At 43.9% G+C, this 17,778-nt stretch overlaps 5 pseudogenes; all 5 read left to right on the forward strand.

Annotated features, from left to right (window-relative positions):
• Positions 1 to 10,769: 10,769 nt before the first annotated feature.
• Positions 10,770 to 10,888, forward strand: LOC142123004 (5S ribosomal RNA; annotated as a pseudogene).
• Positions 10,889 to 11,041: 153 nt separating this feature from the next.
• On the forward strand, positions 11,042 to 11,160 carry LOC142136545 (5S ribosomal RNA; annotated as a pseudogene).
• Positions 11,161 to 11,361: 201 nt separating this feature from the next.
• Positions 11,362 to 11,480, forward strand: LOC142133852 (5S ribosomal RNA; annotated as a pseudogene).
• Positions 11,481 to 11,554: 74 nt separating this feature from the next.
• Positions 11,555 to 11,673, forward strand: LOC142136500 (5S ribosomal RNA; annotated as a pseudogene).
• A 246-nt stretch (positions 11,674 to 11,919) lies between these two features.
• On the forward strand, positions 11,920 to 12,038 carry LOC142125446 (5S ribosomal RNA; annotated as a pseudogene).
• The last annotated feature ends 5,740 nt before the right edge of the window (positions 12,039 to 17,778 follow it).

The following is a 17,778-nucleotide window of genomic DNA, read 5'->3' on the forward strand; positions in this document are numbered from 1 at the left end:
TATGTCATACAGTTGTTCCCCCAAATCATATTATGCCACAATAGTGCCCCAGTTCATATTATGCCACAATAGTGCCCCCAAATCATATTATGCCATACAGTAGTGCCCCAAATCATATTATGTCACACAGTAGTGCCCTCAAATCATATTATGCTATACAGTAGTGCCCAAAAATCATATTATGCCACAGAGTGAACATATTAACACAACTAAATTATATTTGTATAGACTGTGAGTTTATATAAATATTCAGTAGGAAAAAATATGGACTATACAGCCTCCCCCCCCCCTGTTTTTCTGTGTGGCATCCTTTCCACTCCCCCCAATTTTTCTGTGCGGCATCCTTTCTCTCCCCCCCCCCATCTTTCTGTGCATCATCCTTTCTCCATACCCCACCCCCTGTTTTTCTGTGTGGCATCCCACCCCCCCCCCTTGTTTTTCTGTGTAGCATCCCTCCCCTCCCCCATTTTTCTGGCATCCTTTCTCTCTCCCCCCCCATTTTTCTGTGTGGCATCCTTTCTCTCAGCCCCCCTGTTTTTTTCTGTGTGGCACCCTTTCTCTTCCCCCCCATTTTTCTGTGCAGCATCCTTTCTCCACCCCCCTCATTTTTCTGTGTGGCTCCCCTTTCTCCCCCCTTGTTTTTAGGTGTGGCATCCCTCCCCCCCCCCCCTACTTTTCTGTGTGGCATCCTTTCTCTTCCCCTGAAAGCTTGCAGCAGGAGCCGGCTGCAGGCTGTCATGAGATCTGGTGGCTGGTTCCTGTGGAGAAGCCAGCTACCAGGAAGACTGTCACTGACAGGCTGTCAGTGTGCGTGCACTGACTGCCCGGGGCTGGTCCATCTGGCCATCGACCCTTCTGGCATTTGCCAGAAGTACCAGATGGCCAATCCGGCCCTGCCCAGATGTGACAGGACTGTGTTTAGATGTGTCACAAGGATTTTGGAGCATGTTTTAATGTCTCAATCCAATAAAGATATAGGCCGATAGCTCACACATTTGGTGTGGTTGTTCCACGGCTTCTACAATATCTCCTTAATCCCGAATTAAAATTTCCAGTTTATCTCAAATATAAGAAAGCAATGACATAGTGTGGTACATTCAAAACATATATTTTAATAAAAGCAGCGATACACAATTAATTGAAAACAAAGCAGCTTATCTGAATGGGATCTATCCCTCAAACTCCACAGTCCCACTCCAGGATTTACAGTCCAATTTACGGATGGTATATATATATATACATACACACACTGGTTTTTACAGCCAGCTCAATGTTGACTGATAACAGATATTCTTCTTCATACACTATTTGGACAAAAGTATTTGCACACTTGACCATTACACCAACATGGACTGTAATGACAGTATTCAAATACATATACATTAATATGGAGTTGGTCCCCCCTTTTTGCACAGCATTGTCCAAAATGACTGCTGTGGTCTTCCTCTTCGTGGCTGAGTTACTGTTGTTCTACAATGCTTCCACTATATAATAATATCACTTACAGTTGATGTGGAATATCCAGCAGGGATGAAATTTCATGAACTGTCTTATTACACAGATGGCATCCTATCACAGTACTACGCTTGAAGTCACTGAGCTCTTCAGAACAACCCATTTTGTATCAATCAAAATGTTTGCAAATTATCGTGAAACTTGTAAACATAGATGCGGAGGAACTGTTCCAAGGACTGATTAGTTCTTTCCGTCTGACCGTTCGACTGAGGGTGGTAAGCAGAGGACAGACTGATACTGATTCCAATGGAATAACAAAAGGACCTCCAAAATCGTGCAATAAGCTGGGACCCTCGATCCGAAACGATGTCTTTTGGAAGGCCGTGGAGACGGAAGATATGCGTAAGAAACAAGGTGGCCAAACTCCTAGCATCTTTTAGTTTGGGTAAGGATTTGAAGTGTGCCATCTTACTGAATCGGTCCACGACTACCCAAATGGTGTTATGACCCGTGGATACTGGAAGGTTAACAATAAAATCCATCGAAAGATGGGTCCAAGGCCTTGGAGTAGGTAAGGGTAACAGTAGACCAAGAGGACGGCTTCTAGACGAATTGTTTCTGGCACATTCAGGGCAAGCACGGACGTAACCCTCCACATCAGTAGACAAAGTTGGCCACCAAAGCCAGCGGGAAAGAATTTCAATGGTCTTATGAATTCCAGGATGACCTGCTGAGCGGTTGTCGTGACTCTCCATGAGGACGGACTTTCTTAGGTGGACCGGAACAAATAATTTATTAGCAGGTGTCTGAACTGGAGCAATTTTCTGGAACTGGCGAAGTGTGGCTCCCAGACTCCGGGTTAGTCCAATATAAATAGAGTTTGAGGGGATAATAGGCGGGTCAGGAGACTGAGGATGACGGGCCATAAAACTTCGGGACAATGAATCGGCTTTAGTATTTTTTGAACCTGGATGGAATGTGATGAGGAACTTAAATCTGGTGAAGAACAAGGCCCAGCGGGCCTGCCTGGGATTCAGAGTTTTTGCGGTCTGGATATATTGGAGGTTTTTATGGTCAGTGAAGATGGTAATGGTATGTGCAGCTCCCTCTAACCAGTGTCGCCATTCTTCCAAGGCCCATTTAATAGCCAGCAATTCACGGTTTCCAACATCATAATTAATTTCCACAGGTGAAAATTTCCTAGATAGATAAGCGCAAGGATGTAATTTCTTGCTCTGCGGGTCTCTTTGTGAGAGAATGGCACCTCCACCAATATCTGTGGCATCTACCTCTACGATGAATGGAAGTTCTTGATCAGGATGTCTAAGAACTGATGCAGAAATGAACGCAGCTTTGAGAGCTGAAAAACTTGCGAATGCTTCTGGGGACCACTCAGCTGGGTTAGTTCCTTTTCGGGTGAGAGCGGTGATAGGAGCCACTAAAGAGGAAAATGAGCCAATAAATCTTCGATAATAATTGGCGAAGTCAAGGAATCTTTGGATCACCTTCAAGTTAGTAGGGAGGACCCAGTCTTGAATTGCCTGAACTTTAGCGGGATCCATTGCGAATCCTGATGAGGAGATGATGTACCCCAGGAAGGCCACTGTGGACACCTCGAGTTCACACTTCTCCCGTTTTGCGTACAGATGATGTTCCCGTAATTTCAGTAGGACCTCGCGGACATGCTGGCGGTGCTGAGACAGAGATTGGGAATAGATTAGTATGTCATCCAGATAGACAACAACCGTTTTTCCAAGGAATTCCCATAATACATCGTTGATCAGATCCTGGAAGACTGCCGAAGCGTTGCATAAACCGAATGGCATTACAAGGTACTCCTAGTGTCCCGACTGAGTGTTAAAGGCAGTTTTCCACTCATCTCCTTTTCTGATTCGGATGAGATTGTAGGCACCTCTGAGGAGGTCGATCTTTGAGAAAATGGTGGCTGCTTTGAGCTGGTCGAACAGGACAGAAATCAATGGCAAAGATCGAGCGATAAGGCGAGCTCAGGGAGGACAGAAACCTCCCGTGGAGCAGAAGGGAAAAAGCTTCTCTCTGACAATCTTTCGACCATTGCAACTCTTACACCAGTGATGTTATTCAGACCATGAAAGTCGATGCAAGGCCTAAGGCTGCCATCTTTTTTAGATACAAAGAAGCAACCTGTTCCTACAGGAGACTTCGACAGGCGAGTAAACCCTTTCTTTAGGTTTTCCTCCATATACTGCTCCATAGCCTGAGTCTCAGGGATGGATAAGGAGTATAGATGCCCTTTGGGCAACTTGGAACCTGGTACAAGATCAATCACACAGTCATATTCTCGATGTGGTGGAAGTGAGTCAGCTTTCCTTTTGCAGAATACACCACTAAAGTCCCGATAGGGTGCAAGCAGCAAATCTGGACTAGGCTGGAGAGCTCTAAGGGGTAGAGTCAGGCAAGAAGCGGAACACTCTGGGCTCCAACGGATGATCTCCCCTCTTTTCCAATAAATAAGGGGATTATGGCTGCGAAGCCAAGGATACCCCAGAATCAACGGAGCAGAGGGGCAGGTAATTAGGAAGAATGAGAGCTCCTCCGCATGGAGGGCTCCTACAGTCAACCGAATCATTGGAGTCTTCGCGAGTATTCTACCCCCAGGCAAGGGGTTACCATCCAAACCACAGGTGGAAATGCTTGAACCTAAATTAATATCCGGAATGTCAAGCGTCTGAGCCAAGTGAATATCCAGGAAGTTACCTGCTGCACCTCTATCGAGGAAAGCTGTCATCTCTGCGGATTTGTTACGGAAGGCTAGACGTCCAGGAACCAACAAAGAGTTTTCTGAAGAGATAATTTGAAGGCCTAAGCGCACCTCTTCACCAGCGCTTAGGCTTTGGCGTTTTCCCAACTTGCTGGGACAGGAAAGTACTAGGTGGCCTGATTGTCCACAATACAAGCAAAGGCCTATTTAGCGTCTTCTGGAGCATTCCTCCGGAGGCAGGAGATAAACATCCAGCTGCATGGGTTCAGGGGTATCCAGCAAAGGAGAACCGGAACTGGGTGAGCCAGGAGGTATTGATGACTCACGTTCAGCTTTCCGCTCTCTAATTCGACAGTCAATTTTAATGACAAGCTGCATCAAATCTTCAAGTGAGGCGGGTACAGGATACTAAACAAGAGAGTCCTTAATTTGCTCGGTAAGGCCCAAACAGAATTGACTCCGAAGTGCCGGATCATTCCAGGCACAATCAGTAGACCAACGCCGGAATTCCGCACAATATTCCTCAGCGGAACGGCGTCCTTGCCTTAATGCCCGGAGATGAGACTCAGCTGAGGCCACTCTGTCTGGGTCGTCGTATAGCAACCCCAAGGCCTGGAAGAAGGCATCCACGGTTTGTAAGGCTGGACTTGTTGGTGAAAGGGAGAAGGCCCAAGACTGAGGATCGCCCTGGAGTAGGGAGATAACAATTCCTACTTGTTGCTGTTCGAAACCAGAGGAGCGTGGTCTCAGGCGGAAGTATAACCTGCAACTCTCCTTAAAGTTGCGGAAAACGGACCTGCTTCCTGAGAATCGATCAGGCAAATTCAACTTCGGCTCTGGAGATACGCCAGAGGAGGCTTGCTGAGGTTGCGGGTTTCTGGAGGCCTCTTCTTGAGCTGACAAACGCTGGGCCAATCCCTTGATCATTTGATACATGGTGTCAACATGGCGAGCCAGAACTTGAAATGGAGATGATTTGATTCCGCTTTCCTCCATTCAAATTTTTGTCTCCGGAATTTTATAAAAGTTATAATGTTAGGAACCCCTCCAGCCGGTACAGCAAAACCCGGAGTCTGCTCTGAAGTCTGGTGTTCACTGTTGCCCCTAGTGGTGGGGACAGACTTGGCCTCGGACAAACAGAGGGTCGAGAGATGTGTACCGGCTAAGCAGAACCCAGGAATAGAATGTTCTGACAGACAGCAGCGTGGAGTCCAGGCCAGAATCGGGGCCGGCAGTAGACAATGTATCCAGAGAACAAACCAAGGTCATCGGTTACAGGCACAGGTTCAGGATCCAGGGACAGGCGTAAGATCTGGGTCACTAGCAGAGAATCAGAATCCGGGTTCAGGCAATAGATCAGGGTCAGAAGCAGAGGTTCAGAGTCCAGGAACAGGCAATGGTCATACACGGGAAGTCAATCTTAGGTTAAACACCAAACACAGGGACAAGGTAGCAGGCAGCAGTACTGAAACAGGACGCTATAACCGGCAGTGAGGCTCAGTCCTTACTGCCTTAAATAGTACAGCTGGCCAATCAGGACACAGTTCAGAATGTGTCCTCACCTGCAGTATAATAAATATGCAGAGCCTGCAGCCAATAGAATGGGCAGAGTGCCAGCTGTAAACTAATCTCTAATCAGCCTTGCAGGGCTGGCCCTACCTGAACCTGTGAGCACGCGCCCGGCTGTTTGACAGCTGGTTGAGCGTGGCGTCAGGGAGACCAAAGCGTCCCGGTTGTTGCCCAGGCAACCGGGACACAGAATCCAGAAGTGACGCCCCGGTTGCCGTAGCAACGGCCGGGACGTCACCAGAGGACCCAGGATAGTCGCGGCTGTGCCCGCGGCTGCCGCGATCTCTAACACATAGTTAGTGTGTATAGTTCTAAGTGTATAATTACAAGTGTAAAAAATGTAAATAGCATAATTCTGAGTTATACCGGAGTTCTTAAGGAGGAAACAGGCAAAGAACATTCTGCCTATTACCACAACTACAGAAGGACAACAGTCAGTATTTATCTGAAACTCCATAATCTACTCCTGATGTTTCCATCTCTCCCTGACTACAAGCTTCACACCACAAGAAGACTGTTTTGGACTCTGCTGTTATTTTCTACTCAGCTCATGAAGGTTTGTTTTATCAGTCAGTTTATTTTCCCTGCAAAATCCCCTCTGTTTAATCAGCCTGCTGTACTACTTGCTCAGCTACTTTCTATCCATGCTACAGCTATTTCAGTCCCCTATCTCATCATTATACTCTCAATTCTGCTCAAGGCTTTGTCTGCCATCACAAGTAGGAAAAAATTACACTGACTTAGAACCACTCTCCTATCTCATGACTCTGCAAGAACTCAGCTACTACATCACCTGTTCTTTATTACTCTCCATTAAACACTTCAACCCACTCCCCCACATGGCTCCCCACATCAGTAGTCCATGTTATCCAGACATTCAGGAATAAACTACATGTATTGCAGCCTCACTCTACTTTTCTGATTACACAGGACATTGCAATTAGGTAATTCTTTTAATTCCCTAATTTTTTGCTATTTTATTCATAAACCCCAATGCTTGCAAAAATATTTTTCTTTCTCTTTCTTCATGGCATAATTTTTAGGACTATATCATCCCTCACCCATTCTGTCCACATTGCCCTTTCATTACTTCAGTCACCTCTAGTTAACCGTCATGAACTCTTTTCCTATTTAAATTCAATAACATTAACAGCCTCACCCTGTCACCAGAAACTCAAACAGAAAAGGACACACATCTTACAATCATCTTACCACCTTTCTTTCTCCCTGTTTCCATTAGCTGGTGATATATCACCTAATCTAGGTCACCGTCACTTCTCCAACATGTATATATCTGAATGCTACCGAAATCCAGCAAAACTCAAACACATCACCTGTCTCTCCTCTCTTCCAAAGTCCTTTAAATGTGCCCTTTGGAATGCACGCTCTATTTGTTACAAACTTACCTCTGTACCTCTGTACACGATCTCTTCCTCTCAAACAACCTAAACCTTCTAGCAATAACAGAAACATGGCTCACACAATCAGACACTGCCTCACCTGCAGCCTTTTCACATGGTGGCCTCCGTTTCACCCACATCCCTAGACCAGGAGGCAGACAAGGAGGTGGGGTTGGACTACTTCTCTCCCCACAATGCACAATCACAGTTCTCCCAGATGTCCCATCACTCACGTTCACATCCCAAGGCCCCTTAGTTATAGACCAGAAAGTCCATTAGGTTAATCCAGCTCTGTCTTAACTGAAAGTTTAAAACTGGCACATTCTGACATCAGAATGTGCATATTATAGAAACATATTATAGAAACATTTTAAGCTATGTCACACATGTCTTCACACTCATCTCTCTTGTAGGTGATAAGATGGATAATGTAACATACATGATGTTCTTACAAATTGTTGACTTTACTTATTGCAAATTGTGAGTCTCTATTTCAGCAGTTCAAGGTTCAATATATTCTAAATCCAGAAACTGCATTGTTTTAGGATAAATAATATACATTAATTGTAAATTTACAAGTTCTCATAAGATGGAGCATAACATACCTGCATTGTGTCTGCACATAGACAGCATTAGTCCCCCAAAAAGACACAGTTGCAGAGAAGTCATCCTGACCCAAATACTCCAGGGTATAACTGCCTGCTCCCAAACTTAGCATAACTGTGTCCGCACATGCACAGAGTTAGTCCCACCCGAAGACACACTTGCAGAAACCCAAGTAATCCAGGATATAATTGTCTGCTCCCAAATTTAGCACTGTCATTTTTTATTGAATTAACCTGCTCTTAATGAATAAAGTGATTCAAAACACATGTTTTACATTAGTTAATTAATTGAGCCCATGATAAATCAGATGAGTCAGCGCTAAGACATTTACAACAACTCGAGTACAAGTAACTGTGAAGAAAATGTGCTGTAACCCATGAAAATGCTTTATTTTTTTTATTTATTTTATTATTGTATTAAATTTCATGTTTTATTTCCCAAAGCATTATTTGTATTTTCTATTATTAGCAAAAAAATAAAATATGTGGAGCAGGAAGTGTTTGTCCCCTTACCCACATCAGTATTCTAATCTTTATTAATCTTAAGGCTTGCTATATTTTTGTGTTTATTAGCAGAGGACAAAGTGGAAATTTAAAAGTTAGCAGTATGGAAAATGTGTGTGAATGGAATTTGATAGTTTTTCAATAAAAGCAGTTGGAAAAGTGGCGGTATGGCATACCACCATATACCAGTCCACTTTGACAACTGTGTATAAGTATGTTTCAATAATTATGCTGACTTACACTATTAAATTAGAATTCTGCAATTTCACTTCTGACCTTTACTTTGTCATTCCGACACTGGATTACTTACATTCCTGCATATTAATTTTCACTCTATTATGCTCTTTTGCTAATATCATGGAGAGAGAAAGCCAAAAATTTACATTATTTCTGGTGCTGTAAATAGTACAACATGTGTAATGCATTATTAGTTGGGTTCCTTAAATTCAGGAGATTAATGTAAATTACTGGAATTGAGCGTATTGTGATAAGTAAAGTAAACAATGACCAGAATCAAGAAACATCCTATTATACTTTTTTACTATGTTTCCCATTTACTTATTTTAAGTTGTTCAAGTGAACACATATTTATAATAATATGCCACTAGAAACCCTTACCAGTCCATAAGCAAGATATAGTAACAAGGAAGGGAGAATGACATTACTTCCTGCTGCTAAAAATATATTTGCAGCAGATGTGCTCTGTCCTTCCTATTATCTGGATGCATGTGCTGGCATTCCCACTTTTTCTGTTATGTGTTGTATTTGGATAGAGTATGGGATTAGCAATGCATAGTAGCTAGTGCTTTATGGTAGTTGGTGGTGGTATTCTGCATTCATGATATCGGCAGCTACTAATGGGGACGGGGTCAAGTCAGTATTGTAGGAGATCTCAGAGACCTGGATTTATGGCAGATCTTAAAGGTTGGATGTTAAACTTCTTAGATAAACGAGCAGGTCTTAACATTGTGTGCTATGTGGTTTGACCACAGCATCAGTCATCCTATGTTTATTATTTGACCATTACTCTCCTCCCATTAAAAATGTGCATAATAAGGGCTGTTGTTATTTTGTCTCCATATCACTTCATTATGCACTTAACTAGGGGTTGCAGCTTAATGGCATTGGCATTGGTTAAAAGGATGTGAGGTGCATACACAATCTGCAGACACAAATTTTATATACACCTCAATCTCAATATAACTAAAACTGAGCTGTCATCTTTCAATGATCCATTGTCATGTCCCATCCTCCCGTTTCTCTCAGAGTTGATAATGTGATCTTCTACCCTGCTACCCATGCACACTGCCTAGGGGTCATCATTGACTCTGCCCTCAGCTTCATTTCACACATGCAGTACCTTCAGCAATCCTGTTTACCTTTACCTCTCCCTGGGTGTTACCATTTTCCACACTCTTGTCATCTCCCATATTGCAATTTGCTCCTTTTTGGCCTGCCTGAGATACATCTACCACCCCTGCAGTCTGTCCTGAAGGTGACATCATGTCTAAACTTCCTTTCCCAACACTCCTCTTCAGCCATGCCTCACTGCAAAGCCCTCCATTGGCTCCACATTCAATCCAGAATACAAGTCAAAGTCACCTATAAATGCCTCTTCAACGCCACCCCTCCTACATCTCTGATCTTGTCAAGAAATAGTCCCCTACATGCCCACTCCATTCTGCCAATTACCTTCACCTCTCCTACTCTCCATTGAACACCTTACATTCTTGCCTTCAGGAGGTTGCTTACGCTGCTCCCCACATTTAGAATTTCCTGCCCCATCTGACCAGACTCGTTCCCCACCTTCAATCTTTCAATCTGGATCAGAGCAAGCCAGGTCTTGTATGCTGTTCTCGGTATGCAGTGGTCAGCACCTACCAAAAGTGGTCCATGGAAGGACAACCGGTTACCCGGTGACAGGGTTATGGGCGCCCAAGGCTCATTGATACACATGGAAAGCCAAGGCTAGCCCATATGGTCCAATCCCACAGAAGAGCTACTGTTGCACAAATTGCTGAAAAAGTTAATGATGTATATGATGGAAAGGTGTCAGAACACACAATGCATTGCAGCTTGCTGTGTATTAGGCTGTGTCGCCGCAGTCAGCTCACCATGCGCATGCTGACTCCTGTCTGCTGCCTAAAGTGCCTACAAATAGCATGTGAACACCAGATTTGGACAATGAAGCAATGGAAGAAGATGGCCTGGTCTGATGAGTCATGTTTTTTTTTACATCATATGTACAGCCAGGTATTTGTGCGCCGTTTTAGCTGGAGAAGAGATGGCACCAGGATGCATTATGGGAAGAAGGCAAGCCAGCAGAGGTAGTGTGATGTTCTGGGCAATGTTCTGCTAGGAAACCTTGGGTCCTGGCATTCATGTGGATGTTACCACCTGGGAATACCTGGAGCTGTAGGTCTTTTTCTCTTCTTCATGCTTCCTACAATGCTGGTGTTGAGATGTATAAGAGATGTAGGTCAGTATTCAACCGGTACCTACAGCCACACCACCCTGAACAAGCCTAATCTCGTCTGATCTTAGAAGCTAAGCAGGGGTGGGCCTGCCTAGTACTTGGATGGGAGACCACCTGGGAATACCATGCGCTGTAGGCCTTTTTCTCTTGTTCATACTACAGCCACACTACCCTGAACAAGCCCAATCCCGTCTGAACTTGGAAGATAAGCAAAGGACTTTTTCTCTTGTTCATGCTTCCTACAATGCCGGTGTTGAGATGTATCAGAGATGTATATCAGTAGTAAACCAATACCTACAGCCACACCACCATGAACAAGCCCAATCTCATTTGATCTTAAAAGCTAAACAGGGGCGGGCCTGGTTAGTACTTGGGTGGGAGACCACTAGGGAATAAAAGGTGCTGTAGGCCTTTTTCTCTTGTTCATGCTTCCTACAATGCTGGTGTTCAGATGTATAAGAGATGTAGGTCAGTATTAAACCAATACCTACAGCCACACCACCCTGAACAAGCCCAATCTCGTCTGAACTTGGAAGCTAAGCAGAGAACTTTTTCTCTTGTTCATGCTTCCTACAATGCCGGTGTTGAGATGTAGGTCAGTAGTAAACCAATACCTACAGCCACACCCCCATGAACAAGCCCAATCTCATTTGATCTTGGAAGTTAAGCAAGGGCGGGCCTGGTTAGTGCTTGGATGGGAGAGCACCTGGGAATACCAAGTGCTGTAGGCCTTTTTCTCTTGTTCATGCTTCCTACAATGTTGGGGTTGAGATGTATAAGAGATGTAGGTCAGTAGTAAACCAATACCTATAGCCACACCATCCTGAACAAGCCCAATCTTTTCTGATCTTGGAAGCTAAGTATGGTCGGGCTTGGTTAGTACTTGGATGGGAGACCACTTGGGATTACCAGGTGCTGTAGTCCTTTTTCTCTTGTTCATGCTTCCTACAATGCTAGTGTTGAGATGTAAGTCAGTATTAAAGCAATTCCTACAGCCACACCACCCTGAACAAGCCTGATCTTGGAAGCTAAGCAGGGGCGGGCCTGGTTAGTACTTGGATGGGAGACCACCTGGGTGTAGCAAGTGCCTTTGGCCTTTTTCTCTTGTTCATGCTTCCTACAATGCTGGTGTTGAGATGTATAAGAGATGTAGGTCAGTTCTCAACCAATACCTACAGCCACACCACCCTGAACAAGCCCAATCTTGTCTGATCTTGGAAGCTAAGCAGGGGTGGGCCTTGTTAGTACATGGATGGGAGACCACCTGGGAATACCAGGTGCTGTAGGCTTTGTTCATGCTTCCTACAATGCTGGTGTTGATATGTATAAGAGATGTAGGTAAGTATTCAACCAGTACCTACAGCCACACCACCTTGAACAAGCACAATTGCATCTTGGTTGAGAATAAACCTACATCTCTTATACATCTCAACACCAGCATTGTAGACAGCATGAACAAGAGAAAAAACCCTACAGCAGCTGGTCTCCCATCCAAGCACTAACCAGGTCTGCCTCTGCTTAGCCCACAAGATCAAGCTTGTTCAAGGTGGTGTGGCTGTAGGTATTGGTTGAGAACTGACCTACATCTCTTATACATCTCAACACCAGCATTGTAGGAAGCATGAACAAGAGAAAAAGGCCAAAGGCACCTGCTACACCCAGGTGGTCTCCCATCCAAGTACTAACCAGGCCCGGCCCTGCTTAGCCTCCAAGATCAGACTAGGCTTAATCCAAGTGCTGTGTAATTCTGAGAGAGCAGTGTAGAACTAGGAAATATTGGGGCTTGAGGGCTAAAGGACGGGAACAGCTGGTAGTAATACTCCTGTGTTGGGGCTTGCTAATATGGCTGTTATCACAACCCAGAAGTATTTATGGCCTGGTTTTTATGCTGTGTGCTTCTCCACTCAGAAGCATAATCATACAAAATACGAACTAACACGCTGGTCTTGGGAGGTGGAAGGAGGTAGGAGACATGTCCGTGGAACAAACCAGACTTCAGGAGGAGACCCCACCAGTTATTAAACTAACACTACAGGTACATAAGGAGAATATTGATGGTACTACAGTGTACTCCTTGAACGGAGCATCAATAGGTAATAGAGTTGCAGACCGGTAGAGTTATGCTTGGTGTTATTAGATGCTGTCTGGAACTTAGACACTGCTCTGGGTGTAAAACCAGAGGCTCCAGGAGACTTAGCTATAAAAAGGATGCTTATGGAGGTAGCCTGTGTATTCATAGGTCTACTACCTGGCCTGTGGGTGAATACCTGGCCTCTGGATACAGGGATAAAAAAAAAGATGGATATCTCTTGTTGTTCTAGCATTTGTTAGCTTCCTGTGTGATACCCAGAAATTGTTGGGCACTAGGACCCAGTGAAACAGGAGGATACTGGAGAGACTTTAAGACCCCTCAAATAAACTACAGTCTGTGAGGGCTGCTGGAACATTCTGTGTTTTGTGTGACAGAACCTCCATTATAACTGTAATTGTCACCTCAGAGACAGCCTCCATCTTGTGGTTGGCATCCATATTGCCTAGCTACATCCATTACCACAAAGACTACTGATTGTTCATACAGAAAGGAAAATAGTTATAAATAGTTATTATCTGATATGTTGTATGTAGAAATGTAAAAATGTGCTTAAATTTGCTGTGCAATTTAAATAACTGTTGCCAAAACACTCAGACAGTAAATATTGATTTAGATTAAGAGTAAAATATTTGTGAGTAGCATTGTTTATAAACAGAAAATTGTAATTATATGATATTTGTTTCTAATCATTATTTGCCTCCATAACAAATATTTTAGTAATATATTTTTCCTTAATAATAAATTTGACGTTACTTAATTTTTGGTGTCCTACTTGTATTGGGGACCCGAGGGTTCTCTTTCCCACTGCCATGTTGTGAACTAAAGAAGAATATATGGAGACCAGGGGGTAAATGTATCAAGCTGAGAGTTTTCCGGCGGGTTTGAAAAACCAATCAGATTTTAGCTATCATTTATTTAGTACATTCTACAAAATGACAGCTAGAATCTGATTGGTTGCTATAGGCAACATCTCCACTTTTCAAACCCGCCGGAAAACTCTCAGTTTGATACATTTACCCCCAGGTCCAGAGCTGGATTAAGGCTTTGGGGGGCCCGGGGGCACTTCAGACAGGGGGGCCCCTAAGATCAAAAATTAAGGCAGTGGTTCCCAAACTTTTCAAGTTTGCGGCACCCTTAGAGTCTCCATAATTATTTCAAGGCACCCCTCCAAAATAATTACCTATCAGTCCCGTTTTATAAGTAGTTTGGTCAAAATAATGTAATAAGTATTTAGGTCAGGACGGACATACTTAGTAAGTTGTTTGCAAAAATAATACACATAAATCCAAGGGAAAATAATATTTTTATATTGTTTTTTCTATTATATTTCTGTCAAAGAATAATTTACAGCTAACTCACTCTGTGCCCCTGCATCATCTCCACACACTCTGTGTCCCTCTGCATCCACACTCTCTGTGTCCCTCTGCATCCACACTCTCTGTGCCCCCTCTGCATCCACACACTCTGTGCCCCCTCTGCATCCACACACTCTGTGCCCCCTCTGCATCCACACACTCTGTGCCCCCTCTGAGTCAGCTCCACACACTCTGTGCCCCTCTGCGTCAGCTCCACACACTCTGTGCCCCTCTGCATCCACACTCTCTGAGCCCACTGCATCCACACACTCTGTGCCCCTCTGCGTCATCTCCACACACTCTGTGCCCCTCTGCATCCACACTCTCTGCACCCATACACTCTGTGTCCCTCTGCATCCACACTCTCTGTGCCCCCTCTGCATCCACACACTCTGTGCCCCTCTGCGTCATCGCCACACACTCTGTGCCCCTCTGCATCCACACTCTCTGTGCCCCCTTTGCATCCACACTCTCTGCATCCACACACTCTGTGCCCCCTCTGCATCCACACTCTCTGTGCCCCCTCTGCATCCACACTCTCTGCATCCTCACACTCTGTGCCCCCTCTGCATCCACACACTCTGCATCCACACACTCTGTGCCCCTCTGCATCCACACACTGGCCCCTCCTTCACTCTTTTGCCCCTCCATTGCTGTTTCCTATCACCATTCCCCTCCATTTCATTACTTACATACTTGACCTTCTTTCTTCTATTTCTTCTGTCTTTTCTTCTATCTTCCTTCCAATTCGGCAGTGCCCGGGAACCAGAATCCTCTCTCCTGCCGCTTGTCACTGAATGTCGGGCATGATGCCGTCACGCTCAACATTCAATGAGAAGCAAGGAGGGAAAAGGATGCTGGGTACCATGTGCCGCCAGATTGGTAATTTTTTATTATTTTTTTTTTCTTTTCCTGGCCACAGCACCCAAGTGCCAGCGCTGCAGCGCACACTTTGGGAACCTAGGAATTAAGTGCATAGTGTCATCATGCAGGAGAGAGAGTTACAAGTAGGTGGTGAATATTAAAGAGACAATCAGACCAATTCTATCATAAAAGGAATATTTATTTAACATGTATCCAAACATAATAGTGAAAAAAAGTTTTGTATATTATATATATTTCTATACATACACATATAAACAGTGCCATGAAAAAGTATTACACCACATCCTGATTTCCTCCGTTATTACACAGTTATTGCACTTTTATAACTCAGGATGATTTTTGAACTTTAAATATTAAAATAAATATTAAAGATAACATATGAACAAATAACACTTTTTAGCTTAAGTTTTTACTATTGTTTATATAGCACCAAGTATTGGTATTAACAAAAACAGAAAAAGGACAAAATACAATGCCTCCGCCCTCACCCCACACACACTAATATTAATTCAAAATATACATTGCAAAACATGCCCAGAAAAGGCAAAAAATATAGCACAATCAGTTCTGGACAAGAAACTGGAAAATACATATGATTCCAACTGTAGTATTAAACAATTGTTAATACAATATTTGAAAAACAATACATAATGTGCATTACACATATAAATCCCAATGGCATGGGTACCCGTGGGCTCAATCATCCAGAACAGCTCGTCTCATAAAGACAAGCGCATAGGGGGAATTGAGTCATCTACTCCATGTGCTCTAATATTTCTTCAGAGCCTGCCTACTGGTGTAAGCAAACCCTTCATGACCTATCATATTATTGACCAGCACTATCCAGTGTTTGAACATAGGACATGTAGGAGCTATCCATGTTTATTTAATTTCACATAGTCTATAGGGGTATTAGTAAGCCATATTTCGAAATATTTAAATTTAGATGTCCACTTTAACGTGCACGTACATGGAGGAGATGAACTTCCATCCAAAATTGAAAGACACTGGGGAATATTCATGGCTTAAAATCAACAGGGACAAATTCAAGCTTGTTCACTATCTTTAACAAAGCCACCATCTTAATCTGACAGAAACAAAAGCATGTCATTGGAAATTAAGCCATCTCATCCTCCATATGCACTGAATAATACCTTTAAATAAACTATTATTACATAAAGCAAACGTGTGAAAGGTAACCATTCACACATACACATGCTACAGGATGTGAATATAAAAATTTCATCTAGTTTACAAACTTGGGTTCAAAACCAAAATGAGACAACACCTCCCACAAGTACGGCCATTCAACCGAATGAAACACTTTGAGACTAAAGGGACTGAAGGGAAAGTACTATTTTATCAAAGATTATGTTTTCGTGCTTTAGCTTGAGCAAAGTTTTCAATAATTGTTTCAAAGCAGATTCCTCGCATTAGTTCACTTTCAATGCTCAGAAGAGTTAATGCCTTTAGTCGCTCATCCCGCATTGTTGATCTCAATTTATTTTTTATTAGAGTTAATTTGCTAAACGAACGCTCTCCTGAGCAGTTTGTGACCATTAAGCAAAGGTACATTCTCAAAGAGACAGATACATTGGGGAAAACATCCTCAATCTTTTCTTCATACATTAACTTAGCTTGAGATGAAGGTGTGTGACAGCTCCTTCTTTTGGCAAACTGTACAAATTGAACCATTTCTTGAGGATACACTTCTTTGTCTATATCTTGTGGATAATGCTCAGCCAATTTGGTAGCCTCTTCCATTATTTCTCTGTCTGCCTGTCACGGGCACTAGGAGTCTTTACCCAGGGATCACCAGGTGATAGGCTTACCAGAGCAGTATAGGTGGTAATATGGTACTCTGGTAGCAGGGTGATCACGGAACAGGGATCAGTGGTCTGCCTCTAGCAAGTTGTACCACTGAATATATATATGAGGAGGTGCACGGGGAGAGACTGCAACACAAGATATACACGGGCACCTTAAACTTGATCCACAGTAATATGCACAATATATATATATATATGACTGAACAGCACTGCCATAATAGAAAGTCTCTTGAAGTAATCCGGCACGAGATAACACAGTCAATGATGGCAATAGACTCAGCGGATAGCAAACTCCAGAGGAGAACCAACACAGTCCAGCAAGATATGCAATACACCAGCACAGTCAATGAGAAGTATGCATACCGTGGTTCAGAAGCAGGCAGTCAGACAGGAGTGCAGAGATACCTGAACGGCAGGAGGCCGGCAGGATGCAAAGTCCCTGGATGGGTGAAGCGGGTGGTCTAGTAGGTGCAGCGCACAGGTAGGTAGACCAGCAGGGAAACAAATATACAGGAATCAGTAGAGCGTGGAACTGGACTCCTGGAGGACCCTGGAGAATGGCGATGGTCTAGCAGAGAGGTAAATAGAGAGACACGAGTCCAATGCTGACAGGCGGGTAGAGACCAGCGGGAACACAGGAAAGCGTGGAGAGCGGATCAGCAGTAGATGGATGAGTAGAGCTGAGGAGTAGCAGCAGCAGGTCTCTGCGGACACACGGAGGTAGCCAATAGCAACCAGCAGGTGCAGTAACGATGGGACACGGGAGTGCAGAGTTGAACTGGAACTGTTGATCACGGAGAGTAGCGGATAGCAATAGTGGCAGCAGTCTCGAGGAAACACGGGAGAGTTGAGATGAACTGAAGACTGA

Source organism: Mixophyes fleayi, chromosome 1 (genome assembly GCF_038048845.1).
Source record: "Mixophyes fleayi isolate aMixFle1 chromosome 1, aMixFle1.hap1, whole genome shotgun sequence".
Lineage (NCBI taxonomy): Eukaryota > Metazoa > Chordata > Amphibia > Anura > Limnodynastidae > Mixophyes > Mixophyes fleayi.